The sequence below is a fragment of the Vidua macroura genome, chromosome 4 (assembly GCF_024509145.1).
Source record: "Vidua macroura isolate BioBank_ID:100142 chromosome 4, ASM2450914v1, whole genome shotgun sequence".
In the NCBI taxonomy this organism is placed as follows: Eukaryota; Metazoa; Chordata; class Aves; order Passeriformes; family Viduidae; genus Vidua; species Vidua macroura.
In genome coordinates, this window is record NC_071574.1 from 40,859,925 (window position 1) to 40,874,626 (window position 14,702).

The 14,702-nt window shown below is 36.3% G+C and overlaps 1 protein-coding gene across 1 annotated transcript in view; it reads left to right on the top strand.

The window, feature by feature from the left end:
• The window catches only part of TENM3 (teneurin transmembrane protein 3), a 692,061-nt gene that overhangs the window by 367,049 nt on the left and 310,310 nt on the right, over positions 1 to 14,702 (top strand). The gene's annotated exons all lie outside the window — the stretch shown is intronic.

Here is a 14,702-nt window from a genome sequence, read left to right on the forward strand (position 1 = left end):
TATTTACTGTTTTGGCTGACACTAAGTCATTTTAAATCATTAAAGGAATGGCCTTGAATTATTTATCTTCTCTTTTTTTTTCCTCTCCTCTTCTCATAAAAGTCAATATTCAGTACCAGTTCTAACTAATGCAACCTTTGAGTGTGATGCTTTAGCTGTAATTTTGAAAGAGTTTAATCACAAAAAAAGATTAGTTCTGTATTATCTCGGGCCATGTCACCTGTTACCCTCTGGGGAACAGCTAAGTGGTGATAAAGTAGTTCCCCAGGCTAGCTCGCATTCAAAAGTTTCATTGTAAACTGTTCTTCAAGACATCTTGGAGAAGTTGCAGAATCTTAGAATGGATGAATGAACTTAAAGAATAGCTTATTAACAGGGCTCATGTGATTGAAAAAGAAATTTGATTGTGCTTTAAACTTCTTAGCTGATGAGAGCAATTGGAATTGTGGTGAAGAGGGACATGTGGCCTTTGATGTGCCTGGGGGACTGGATTACTGTGCAATTAAAATCTGCAACAAAAATCTTTGCAGCTTTGTAGGATGTGGGGTATGACTATTGTATATTAAGTCTTAGAGTTTAAATGAAAATAGGTTAATACAATTGACTGATTCATTTTTAAAGCTTTTCAAAGTTTTTTTTACCTCCTCTTGAAGTTATGAACAGAATCTAATGTGGTGTTAAATGCTAATTGTACCAATCTTAACTTTTATTTGCAGAAGATTTTCAGCTTTGCTAGAATTAAAACAATTCTTCTATTAACTTCATGACTTTCTATGAAAAATTCAAAAGAGGAATAAGGAAAAATGAGTAACAATGAAAATTAGTGATGGCTATTGCCTGCATGTCTACATGTAATTTTATTAATTTATTAAACCTGTCTGCTTGGCTGTACAAAAATTAGAGCAATTTTATTGCTGTCCTCCGGCAGTGACTGTAACACATGGTGGGAAACAACTATGTAGGTATGTATGTATGGAAATGCTTAAAAAATTAATGCACTTTTCTTTTAAACTACAAGCAATAAAGTTTAGTCCTTCCTGTTTATTATTTTAACTTTGGTTTGAGAAAGCAAAATCAAAGCTGTAATTTGCTTTTATTCACACTTATTTTTCCGCTGGTGGCTGTTTCTACATGAAGATACCTATGTAAAACCAGTATCTCAAATGGGACCCTCCTTTTGTGTTGGATATCATGCTACATGGTACCTGAGCAGCTCTCAGTGTTCACAGCTGTCTTGAGGCATACTTGGAAAATTTGTTTTGAGTCTGAGGCAAGTTCTGAACGAGGAAGACAGAAATACTTGCCTACCACCTTTTGGAAGTGGAGTTTCTGTGTGATAAGGCTTGGTATTTCAGCTGCAGAGCAATCTAGAATAAGTTGTTGAGCAGTTCTGTGATTTTGAAAGGTCAAATTCTCTTGACCCTTTTGTTAAACCCTTGGTAAATGATCTTGAAAACACATTTTTATGTGTACATGCATGCACACACTATTTCCATGGGAAGTCATATTTTTACGTTACTGAAGAGGTGACTGCTTCAGAGGTACCATAGGTTTGATATACTTTTAAATAAATTTTATACTTACAATTTTTTAAAAGGAAAATTATCTGATTACAATGTACCAAAACGTCCTCCATTCAGCTGAAAGTTAGAGTGTTTTGTTTTCATGTGTGAGAAAACTGTGAATGTGTTAAAAAATACATTATTCTGCAGTGATTAAAATTATGGAAGGAATGTCTGATATTCGATACAACTTCAACGAAAAGTTTACCCACTAAAAAGGATTATAGTTGATTTATTTATTAATAGGGAGGCCAGCAGTCTAATTTAAGAATGTACTGGGACTGCTGTGAATCTAATGAAATTTTGATGGCTTGAGAATTCCCTAGGGTTATGAAACATCTATAAACTGGACCATGTCATGGGTCGCCGTTTCAGTGGAGATGTTAAAATGGTAAAAAGCTTAATCTTCTTTGGTATTTTTTCTCTGAATTTTTGTTTCCACTGAACATGGAAGACTTGGCTGAGAAATTACTTTATACATGTCACTGGAACTCAGTGATTTCATGTTCACAATAGAATAGAAAGTACAATTTAAAGCCAGGGAAACGGTATCGCCCTGGCAGGTGCAGGTGCTCTAATCAAAGGACTAAACTGCAGGTGCATGTTTTGTTAATTTATGGCCTAAAGTTAACAGCTGTGCCAGTATACTGTTGAAATCTGACAAATCTGATAAGGTTTTGAAACCAAAGTGAGAGTTACATGTCCTCTGTTCTGCATCCCCCTCTGCTGTGTGGGAAAGATTTCTGACTGCATTTTGATGGAATTGTTTTACAAGTAAATGCATTTTTGTGCTGCATGTTTGCCTCGAAGGTAAAAAAGGAGCGACTGGTGATGATGAGCAAAGCACAACAGCACGAGATTTTACTTCCCTCACCAGTAAAACTACTCACTGTTTAAATAGTCCATTGCCATAATCAGGCCTTATTGGAGTTAATGGAACTTGTCAAGATGATGAGAACTTTGACTCATCATACAGGATTATGATCTCGGGATTAACAATTTGTTGAAAGCACTTGGAGTTTTCTTTCTTGCCAATTAGGCAGGAAGAGAAGCTCAGCATCAAAATGGCATTTTCTTCTCTTCCATGCAACTTGCTCTTCTGAAATAGTTGTGGATTGCATATCCCTCAGGAAGGCAGAACTTCAATTCTGCTGCATAATTACAATAAGCAAGAAGAAATCGTTTGTTGAAAATACTAACCTTCTATTTGTCAAAGTCTTAATAGTATGTTTCTGAAATCCTACAAAAGTGACTTAAAGTTTTAAATCATCTTGGAAGGTTTAGAGGTTTCTTTAAACAAATAACACTGCACATGATCAAGTTGGAAAATTTGAAATATACTAAGAACATTCTGTGACTGCCAGCAGGTTTTTTTTTTTTTAAACAGAACACATATCAAACATAGGGTTAATAGATGTAATCTCACATCAAAGGTTGTTTCAGGATATTGCTCAGTAAATAATTCTGAAAAGAAATATTTTTCTTTGACTTCATTCAAGTTCCATGTATGACTCTTGGCATCATATTCTGAGAGATTTGTCATGTCAGCCTGCCTGAAGGAGGGCCTGCATCTGTTAATCTGGGCAACCAACCAGTGTCACGTACAGTGGGATGTATCAGTTGGAGCACACTGAGCATGCACATGCTTTTTCAGGCTTTCTTCTCCATTCCCATTTTAAGTTATTTCATAAATGCTGCATCAAGAAATTTATGTTGGTAATTGTTCTAGGATCTGTTGCTTTGAAATACAAGCCAGCTGTCTCTTACAAGCTTGCCAGTAATTTTATGTTGTTAAGCTGTTCTAAGATTGCTAAAGCTTGTCTTTTAAACTGGATAGATATTCCAGGAGAATATGAGCGAGAAGTCGTAGTTAGGCTTCAAATGGCCCATTTGCTTATAAGGGTCAATATATTTTTAAGGTATCTTAGAATCCACTTCTATATTTAAATTATTTTTAAACCCATTAAACTGCAATCCCTGACTTAATGAGACATCAGAAGGTTAATAAGCAAAATATGAAAGTTAATTGAGCAAGTTATTCCAGAAGTGCAGCACCTTTTATTTTTTTTAATTTATTTATTTATTCCTCCCTATAAAATTATATAACTGGTTTTGTTTGTGCTTTTTGTGTGCTGCTGGCCTGAAAGTCAGGCTGTAGCAATGATTCTGACTGGAAAGTCACTCATATAAAACCAAAGTCTTTGGTCAAGTCCATGTCACCTTCTACTCCTTTGGAAGCAGTAGTGATGGTGCTTCTGAAAAAGGATGAGGCAGTCCAGATACATGCATGCCACATAGCTGTCTGCCACAAAAACTACCTGGGCACACAGAAAGTAGTTCTGATGGCATTAGAATGTGGGGATTTTTTTTTTGTTGTTGTTTAGTGAAAGTTTTGTTTAGTGAAAGTTTCTGATGGGTGTTTGTTAGAAAGCCAGAGGAGATCAGGATATAGCAAAATAAAAAGAATAAAGGGAAAGAGGGAGTCAAGTTCATGGCCTCAGGCAGTCATTCTGAATTGGTTAGATAAATGGTTTGAAACTTAGGCCAATTTTTCATGGATACAGAAAAGTAGATATTACTGGTAGATTGTTTATTGCTGAGGGCTCATATAAGGAGAAAATATTACTTTATTAACTGCATGGGCACCTACTTGCTTCCTCTGCAACTTCAGACAGTTTCTGAAGATAGCATTCTTGTGAACCTAATACTGTCTTGTCCTTCCAGAATGATGAATTTACTGGCATTCAGATCTCTGAAACCCAAGAAATACATTGGTAAGATACTTGTCAAGATATTTTAATCTGTTGTCTCTAACCCAGTTCATCTATAACATATAAATGAACTCTGCATTATTAAATAATGCACATAATTCAGGAAGTAGTGTCACATGCTTTCACCCATTTAACATCTTTCTTTATGCTAAGGCACAAAACTTGATTTAAACGAACCCTATTGAATAGTAGCTGCACCTGCTAGCCAAATGCTGAGCCTACTGATCAAAACCAGCCATATAGCTGGTGAATTAATCCTCATCTTACTGCTTTACCATCAATTACAATTTCTTCACTCTTTCCCACAGATTTCCATCTAGCAATTGTCTGCTCCTCATTAAGCATGCCAATATGCCTTAAATCTTGCTTTGCTGCCAAAAGATTTCATGACCAGGAAATCAATCTGTTTTAATTTTGACAGAAATCAGCTCTGAAATAATATTTAATATTTAACAGGCACAAAGTTTTCTTTGGTTACAGAGACAGGTAACAGAAATCCATAAACAAAAGTAATTATCTGGTTTTCTGAAATAAGTTTTCTATAGTTATGACAGCTTTCAGATTCTATTATGATAGTAATAGAACTGTGGATATATTTCAGTTAATAATCTAATTGTTAATGCATGTGAAATTTGGGTTCATAATTCCTTTGGCTAGTGGTAGTCAATGAGGCAACAGCTGGGCTGACCTTTTTACATTAATTTTGTGTGGTCTCCTGGGTTTCATAGATCTGAGTGTCACTGAACTTGCTGTTAAGGAAAGGCATGAGATTCTAAAGGATTATCCTAATTATGGTGGAGTCTGGTGTAGACTATCAGGCCAGGGAATGAGGTTCTTTGGCAACACTTGGATAAATTTTCTGACGTGCAGGAAGTGTAGGTTTAGCAACAGCTGACACCAATGAAATTAGAATTGGGATCTGCAAGGAAAAACAAAGCAGAAAATTTCAGAGAATTTGCTCTTGGCTCTTAAGCTTATAAATCTTTTTAATGTTAAGGAGTGCTGAAAGAGCTGTTTAAAGACCAACTGTCTTATCTCAGGATTTCTCCAAAAATCTGAATTTTAAGGGACAAAACACCATGCAGAAAAAAGAAGAAAGGTCAAATTTCAGAGAACGAGCTTAAAAAGATGTTTCAGGAGGACCTTGGGGAGGTCTGGACATACAAATAAAATTGAGACACAATCAGTAAAAAAGTAGAGTTGTACAGAAACGTGAATACTAAGAAAAAGAGGGAGTTGATTTATTACATAGCAATGAAAGAAGACTATTTTGCTGATATGTTTTCTTCTGGTTGTTTTAGTTTTTCAGCATTTGCTACCTGAGTAACTGATCACAGAGTTAATATTTATACTCTTAAAGAAAGGATTAGAGGTTGCTTAGATAAATAAATTTTGTCCTTCATTCATGGTGTGTCTACAGGTTCTGGGCTTCTTATGATTCATGCGTGAGAAATCGTTGATGATGGATATGGTTCTGGAAGGTAAAAACAAACAAAACAACTTCAGAAGTGGCAAACAGAAAGGAGGAGAAACCTTTTTAATCAGTTAGATGGCAAGCACCCTAGGAAAAAAACTGTTAAAAGTTTATGCTTTTTAACAAGCAAGAAGAGACATTCTACATCATCTCAGGGCAACTGTTCCGGTGCATAACCATTTTCGTTGTGAATTTTTTCCCCATTATATCGAATTGGAGTTTCCCTTGCTGCACTTGGGACCTTTGCATTGGGTAATGGAAGACTAAAATTAGATTTCTACCTTTTGCCTTTCAGGCTCACTGAGCTTCTCCTCAATTTGTATGCTTCAGCACTCTAGTCACCATGGGCAGTCTTCACTGAATTCATTCCAATTTATCAGTATTGTACTGGCAAGCCCCAAACAGAATATTGTCATCTAGATGTGGCCTTCAAATGCTGACTAAAAGGGACTAATCACTTCCCAGGGTATGCTGGCTCCATTCTCCTGAATGTAGCCCAGTATGTGGTTAGGCTTACTGTTGAAAGGGCACACTGCTGAACTTGTCCACATTGACTGCCCAGCTCCTTCACTACAAAGCTGCTTTCCAGTGGGCTCCCACCTAGTACTGTTACTGTGGATACTCTGCCTTTGGAATTCATGAGGTTTTTTTCTGCTGCTTCTTAGAGCCTGTTGAGATCCCTTCAAAAGGCAATCCTGCCCTGCAGTGTGCTGATCAATCTTTCCAGCTTGGTGTCGTCCACAAACTTGCTAAGGGCACATTCCATCTTACTCATTCTCAAGATGTTAAATGTAGTATTTAAAAACATCATCCCATTATTAGCTCCTGATGAATGCCATTAATGTTGACCAAGAGTTGCTCTTTGCACTACAAAACACTATTCTTTCAGCCTCTTCATACAACCAGTTTTCCACAAGATGTTCTTTGCAGCTCACCCATTCAGTCCATCTCCCTGCAGCTTGGCTACCAGATACTATGGGAGATCACTCTGAAAACCTTGCTAAAGTCAAGGAAAACAGTACCTGCTACTTTATCTGCTAAGACAATTAGCTGTTTGTAGAAAGCACTCAGGTTGTTTGGGTATGATTTGCCTTTGGCAAATACATGTTAGTTGTTATCATTCACTCTCTTTTCCTGGAGGCCTATCTCAGCATTTGAAGAATAACTCCTGCAGTATTTGTTCTATAATCTTCCCTAGGAGACCAGGGTGAGGCTGACTGCCTCTGCTTTCTCATATATTCCTTTCCCATCTTGAAGATAACATGACCTTTACCTTCTACAGAGTCATCAGGAGCTTTCCCCCATTGCCATTACATTTCAAGGAATCAGAGAGTGGTCTTCCAATGACATTGGTCATCTCAGCCAGCACCAGTGGATGCTGCAAGTCTGGGCCCCTGGACTTATGTATGCCCAGCTTGCAGAAGTGGTGCTTTACATTTCCCACTTCCTCTGCATTTCAAGGGCTTCTCAACCCTCATTAAGCCTTGGCTTCCCCATCCCCATCCTGCATGTCCATGAAACATTTCTGTTTCCTCCTGGGTAGACATCACCTCAGGGTCTCAGTGGTCATTGGGCAGTGGTGTTTGCTGTGGTGTGGGAGGGTTTCTTCCACAAATTTATAATGTGTCTTTGTACACATATATAGTGCTACTGAAATAATCTGGCTGCTGCACTCTGCAGTGCTAAGACACAAGTGGTGTCTCCATGGCTGGTCTGGGGCTACGTTCTTAGGCAAATGCCAGCCAGGTGGAGGGCTAGGGCTATGCTAACAAGCATAACCAGAGGTTTGAAATACAAGACACTAGAAGAGACTGGGAGAGAGCTCAGCCTGTTGAACCCAGTGTGTCCTGTCTAGATGCTGGAGCTGTTACAAAGGCCACAAATGGCAAAAAGGACCAGAAGCAAGCAGTGCAAAAAGCAGAAGTTAGCTCAGACTATGGCATTCCTAAAGTAACTCAGAGAAAATGATGCTGAGGATCATGTGGATATTTAATCATCTAACGTATTTTCCAAAACAATTTTTAAATGCTGCTGAAGTTGCTGTCAGTCGCTGACAAAGTGAGTGCAGCACAATAGAAATCCTTTACTTCCTTTCTGGTTTTGTTTCTTGTGAGTCAAGTGTCTTATTCAACCCAAAAATTAGTCAGCAGGAAGCATGTTGATAAAATTAAGGGTATAAAAATGTTGCTCTGCAATTTAATATAATACTAATATTTATATATTGTTTTTCTCTTCTAACTGGAAATGGTTAACTTTTCATGGACTTTTTTCTCCTCATTTTAATTTTGATATAAAAATATTGCTCTTCATTTCCTCTACACCATATGTGTTCTTCTGGATGTGCAAGGCTTTATATGTGAGGTTGCCATAAGAGTAATGTATGCTTTGCACATCTGTAAACTGATGATCTGCTGTTTTGATTTGGAATGTGGTTTTGATGTCCTTGAAAAATCACAGTGGTAGCAGTAAATTGTTTTAATGAATGAATTAGAGAGCAAAAAAAATTGCTGAATCAGGCTTATCAACGTAATTATTCCTGAAATAAAAAGGAGAAAAAAAATCTGTCAAAGCTGTGAGGTTATTTGGTTATCATTAGAAAGCAAGTTTCTCAGCTACTTCTTCCCTAATTTCCTATAGGTATGTTGATACCAGGGTGGGGGTATGTATACACACAGAGATATTTATATATTCATCAGCTAAAACCAAATGAACGGCAGAGATAAAGTCCAAATAGTAGTGATCCTATATAAAAAGTAGGATTATTCATATTCAGTTGTTTTAAAGGTGTTTTTTAGGCTTAATCTAATTTTGATCTGAAATAAGATTTTAATTGCATTTCCTTGTATAATTATGTCATATTGAGAAATAATCTAATAATGATTTCAACTTTAAAGTAAATATAAGCTGTGTGATTGTAAGAGTATCAATAATAATTATAGGTAACAGCATTTGTATGCTGGTCAAATAACAGCTGGAGAAAATTTGTCAAGTTTTTTTTTTTTTTTTTACGAAAAGCTGCAAAGGCTTTTGTAATAGACAGTTCTTTAACTCCTATTAAAACCATGTAAAGAATTACTTTGATGTTTTTTGGCTAAAGGTTTTTTCTTTGATACAGATAAGAATTCAGTATAAAATTAAGTTTCAAGCCAGAACTGTTCTGTGTCTCAATAATATGCTGCCAGATCTGTTGGTGAAATTTAAGCTTTTTTTTTTTTTTTTTTCCTTGATTTAAGGTAAGAAGAGAATGAAGTCTCAAATCTCAGGAAAGAAATGCTTGTTAAGAAGCTGTGGGCTTAATTTTTTTTCCACACTCTCCCCCTCCTTCAGTATACCCTTTTCTTCCTAAGTTATGTCAGGTTGTTTAGCTATTGTTTTCACCTCTATGTTACAGAGAAGAAATGTGGTTTTAGCTCACTGAAACCAGGAATAATAATTGTTGGGGTTTTTTTGCACTCCATCTTAGAAATCTTTCAGTAGAAATGCCTTTGATACCACTGTGGTTTAGTCCAGGGTTCTGTATTATACGTGGAAATTTGCAAAGTTCTTACCATTATCTTACTTCAGTTTTTTGTTCTTTGTTTTTTTTTTTTTGGTTGTTTTTTTTTTTTTTTTTTTTTTAGATTTTACAATTATGAACACACAGCATGCAGTTAAGAAGGGTGAACAATGTAAATTAATTATGGATTAAATTACAAATATGCAAATGTTTAGTAGGTGTGTATATCTCATAACTGCTGTAATAACATCCATAATAGATACTAGTTTTCTCAGAGTTTGATGATGCTGTGCAGCTGCTGTGCCAGATCCATACTGCTGCTGGCCAATCCCTCCCTGGGGTACTGTGGCTGCTGACTAGGTACATCTGAGACAAAATGTGAGCAATTCCATCTCTAGTGCAGTATTCACAATAGAAAAAGAAGCTACTGATCTGGGAAACTCAGGTTCTGGATTGTCAGGCCATAACAGAGTGCACACAGACCACAGGCTGTTTTTCTAGTTGACTGTTTAATGGTTGCTTTTTGTCCTTGTGGTGAAGCAGATTCCTAAATGTGTGTATATAGCCATATATATGCATACACAGTCATTCTTACAGCACCTTTTCTTACACAGATTTTTGTCACACACATGGTCTTCCTAGAGTAAACATACAGGGCTGAGGACCAGTTGTTTCTTCTTCAAATGACCTAGAAACTTTGAAGCATTTTCAGACTGAATACACATGCAGTCATGAGCATGGGCAAGGGAAAGTTATTCTGGTATTTCACATCTGCCACTGAATTACTGTATGCTGGAGAGATTGATTTTCCTCCCTCCTCCCTACCCCCAGTCACAGGGGTTTTATTAATGTAATATTTCTATAAATGACTTTAAAGTTACAAATAAATTGCTTTGGATAAGTGCTGATGACTAATGCAATGGAGTCTCAGTCTGCACCTGTGGCAGACTGTCTAAAGAATTTAGGTTGTTTTTTTTCTCTACAAAACTTGACTTTCTTTTTGCAGTGAGTTTCACTGAACTGTATTAGTCACTTGTGCAGTTTGAAGAAAAATAGCAAAAGTGAGAAGTCTAAGATACTTTGAGGCAAAATTTAGTTCTTTGAGAAGGTTTCAAAATTCTTTTCTTCCTGCTGTTGAAGATGAATATTGAATTTATCAAGATATTTTATAATCTTTGAATTTCTTTTGAATATTCAAGGATTACAAGATACCTTGTCAAAATGACTTTCAAAGAATGACTAGAATTATTTATAAGTAAAAGAAGAATAAAAAGAAAAAAAAAGAATAAATTGATTAAATAGATAGTATCCAGTCTCCTTCCATGTAGATGTAACTAGAATTGTTCAGGCTGCTAAGTTCTTCATTGCGTGATCGCTGTATGCTCTATAAGGAGATTTATTTAAAATTGCTTAAAAGCTGCTCTCAGTGGGGAATTCTGCTGCTCATTCCCTTAACTGCTTTAGCTGCACAGAACATATGACGTCTTATTCATTAACTGTCTTTGCTGCTTGTTTGCTTTCAGTAGAGTTCTAGGAGATTGTTATATTGTTTTGTAAACTCAATATTGCTGGATCCTGGCTGCTTATGGCAATTGAGATGAGATTAGATGCTTTTGTTAACAGGCCCCAGACTTTAAATTTATAGGGACTAGGCACCATCTGTTCTCAATTAAAGGTCCTGAGCTCTGAAATTAATTCCTTCCATTGGTCCATTAGACTCAATCTTTTGACCTGAAGTCATGATAAGGTTATATTAGCCTCTTGAGTCTTGCAAAAGTGAGGAGTTCATGCAGGGGCAGTGCTGAATATTCCTTTTAGTCCTTGTATCAGTGTAGTTAGAGGGCAGAAAGCAATTATTGTTTTTCCATTGTACAGGTAGAGTGAGATTTTTTTAGTCACCCTGGAGATTGAGAGCTCACATCCTCGCAAGTTGTAATAGGACTTGTGCTTCTAAATCACTGAAGTGCTATTGAAAATCTTTCCCAGAAAAAATCAAATTAATATAGAGAATGTTGACTAAATTCACAGGAAGATACAGAAGTGGGCTGAGTGTAAAAGTCCATTGTTCCCGGCTTACATTTGCTCCTTAGATTAGCTGTGTTGTGCTTCAGCTGTCTTTCATTGATTCCTTCTGCAGCTGCAAAAGGTTGGGGATCTTACCAGAAGTCCCTGCCCTAAAATTGTTCAGCCAGGGCATTTGCTGAATTTGTATCTGTCCTGTGGTGTGTAGAAGTTGCAAAGACAAAATGGATGGATAGACAAATGGGTTCACATTTTTGTGGTTCTAACTCTCCCCTCTTTCTCATTTGCTTCCTACATTTTACTGAAAATTGAGGTTTTCTCTGTGAAAATACAGCAGGACAATACTGTGGAGTGGAAGGAACTTGTAACCATGGGATTTTTAGTTTCAACGGAAAAGTTCCAAGTTGTCAAATAGCTATGCTGGTTACTGGCAGTTCCTATACACATCAAAATGTTTAAAAGGTTTCAGGGTCTGGTAGTTCATCAGCAGACTTTAATTTTATTTATACAGTGCTAGTAATCCTCTGGAATACAGTTTGTAAGAGTTTCTGAGACTGAAAGCTCTTCAGTGTCCTGTGAGTGTTCCTGTCTTACCCCAAAATTAAATTTATTAGAATGTTTTGGGATCTGCTGGCCATTAGGCTATGAGTAGAAATCAGCACAAAGAGAGTTCATATGCCTGTTTTTATTCCTATGCAACAATCTCCATGACAAAAAAAATACAGCTAGGTAAAAATAATTCCTTTGTCTGCTGCCTGCAATTAAGAGTTCATAAAGATTAGTAACTTGGAAGTTAGCTGTTTTTCAACATTACTTAAACTGGAATAATTTTGGAGTCCCCATGATACAAGGCAGTATTTGTCAAGTGTGGCTTAGATGGCTCTGTGACGTGTATATAAATTTCAAAATTCATTTTCAGTTGTTACAAATGCTCAGATCCATTTTTGAGAATATTAAGTTAGAGTTCTTACCGTTTTCCCAAATGTAACATATCATGTAAAACTATTAATGGAACTTACCCAGAAAATGCTGGTGTCCACTTTGTAAACATTAACAGCATTTTCCTTATCCAGAGAGTCATCTTTGCACTTCTGGGATTTAAGGAACACATTTAAACTACCCTAACAATATTGAAAATATGGTTACAGAGTCTGTATACTTTTAGTTAGTAATTTGCTTTTTAAAAAAGTTCATTTCTAGTTTCCTTACTTTGTTCTTTGCAGTATCAAATGCATTGATTTTTATAAAACAAGTTAATCAGCTTACCTTCATTCAGAATGGATTTTTGTTCCTCTGATCAGCTCTACACAATTGAAGTTTTCATCCTCTTTTCTGAGGTATTTCAATGTTATAAAAAAGCATTAAAGAGAATTCTGATAAATTATTCCTTTAAAAAAGATTCTACTGCAATGTACTTTTGTTGAAGCCAGAGAGTTAATTGAACTGAGGGATTTCTCTTTTGTTTTCAATGATAAAGGTATCTGTGCTTGGTAAATACAAGAGACAATATCTCATGGGGAACTGGTTCCCTACTGATTCTGGTTACCCCGGAATTTATAATGTGAATTTGAAGTAAGCATTTAGTTTTGATTATTTGAAAATCCAGTTTTCTTTTTGATTTTAAAGTAGAGTTAGTACACTACAAGGTATGGGAAGAAATATTTCCTGGTCATATAAAAAAACAAAAAAAGGTTTTCTGAATGTTTTTCTATCACACTGTCTGTTTCTGATTTTATGGAGCAATGGTGGTTCTTCCCAGAACCTGTAAGAAAGCCAGACAGTGTAATATGTTTTTATCAAAATATGTGATTATGCTGCTTTGCCTTAAGAAACAAACAAAAAAATAAAAAAAAACAAACCAAAACAACAAAATAAGCCCAATCCTTCCCCTCCCAAAAACCCACAGTCTTTTTTTCCAGTGTGGTTCTACTATATTTTTCCTTGTTAAATCAAGCTGACCTAATCTTTTATGAGTTGTTTTTGTGTCTGTATTACCTCAGGCTGTGCTCTCATCAGACTTTACAAGCTAAGTGGACTTGAGTTTTGGATAGTCTGTGGAAATAATCAAAGAAAATGTACCATGCTCCTGGATGTGATGATAATGGCTCATTATGTCCATTAAATTTTGTCTTGAATCGGTGCTGGGTATTCTGCTGTGAGTTCCAGTTAGACCTGTTAGACTCTGTGCTGATCACTTGTAATTACTAAAGCACAACTGTTAGCTCAGCTAAACTCCAGTTCCAGTGTCTTTCATTCTGCTTATCAATTTCTTCAGAACTTTACATGTGGGAAGCCTTCAAAGCATTTGCTTTGAAGTAAGAGGCACTTTAATGAAATCTTGATTTGGTCACTAATTTGCTGTATCTGCATTTGCACACGGTTTAAGTTTTCTGGTTTTGTTTTCCTACTTATAAATGAGCATCATACTGCTTATTTTCTATCAAATTTACTAAATCTGCCTTTTTAACTTCTTGAACTTGAAACAGGTGGGAATATTTTTTGTATATATGGGGGGGGGTGTGCATAAATATATATATACACAATCAAAATATATTTGCAGTAACTTTACAGAGGGCCTAACTTGTATAAATTTAGAAGTGCTTCTGCAAATTTTATACGATTAAAAATACCAAAGTGGATGCAAGAACCTAGACAATTTCTGGTAATTTCAGATGAGATGCACAAATTATAAGCATTTAAGATGCTTGTGTGTGCACATTCTGAATAAATGCAAATATTTTTGTATGTTCTTAAAGTGTATTGCTATTGCTAATTGCTATTACTGGAAATGTGTTCTTTATCTACTTGTACTGGAGTAAAAAAGCAGAGGTTGCTGTCCCTTCTTCGGTTACATGGCATCTCCCATTACAGCAGAGTACAGCTGAGGTGGCATCCTTGTACAAGCTTTGGCTATTTGCTACGTATTTCCTTGATTAATTCTTTTGATTTTTGATTATCACTCTTAGATCAAGTTCTGACATTTTTCACACTCCTCTACAATACCATTTTTACATTTTCTCTTATCTCTTGTTCAGGGCTCTTCAACCTGAGGCTTCAAATTTTATCGATTCAGTCACAGATTAATTTTCTTCTTTTTGGAAAATGGGCACAAGTGTCTCCACCTCCTGTTTTGGAGAGCTGCACATATTGCCTTGCTCAGTGTGCTTGATATTTTCCCATAGGATGCACAAAGCTTGAGGGAGAGGAGATGAAATCAATTCCATGGAACTATCTGAACCGGTCTCATCACATCTAAATGAAGCACTGGCCTTTCCTCCACTCTTCTCCCATTCCACCAAAAGCATGGCAACAGTTTGTCATCGGGTAGACAAGCCAGATTCCATTCTTGCACAAAATGAACCTGCCACATTATAGTC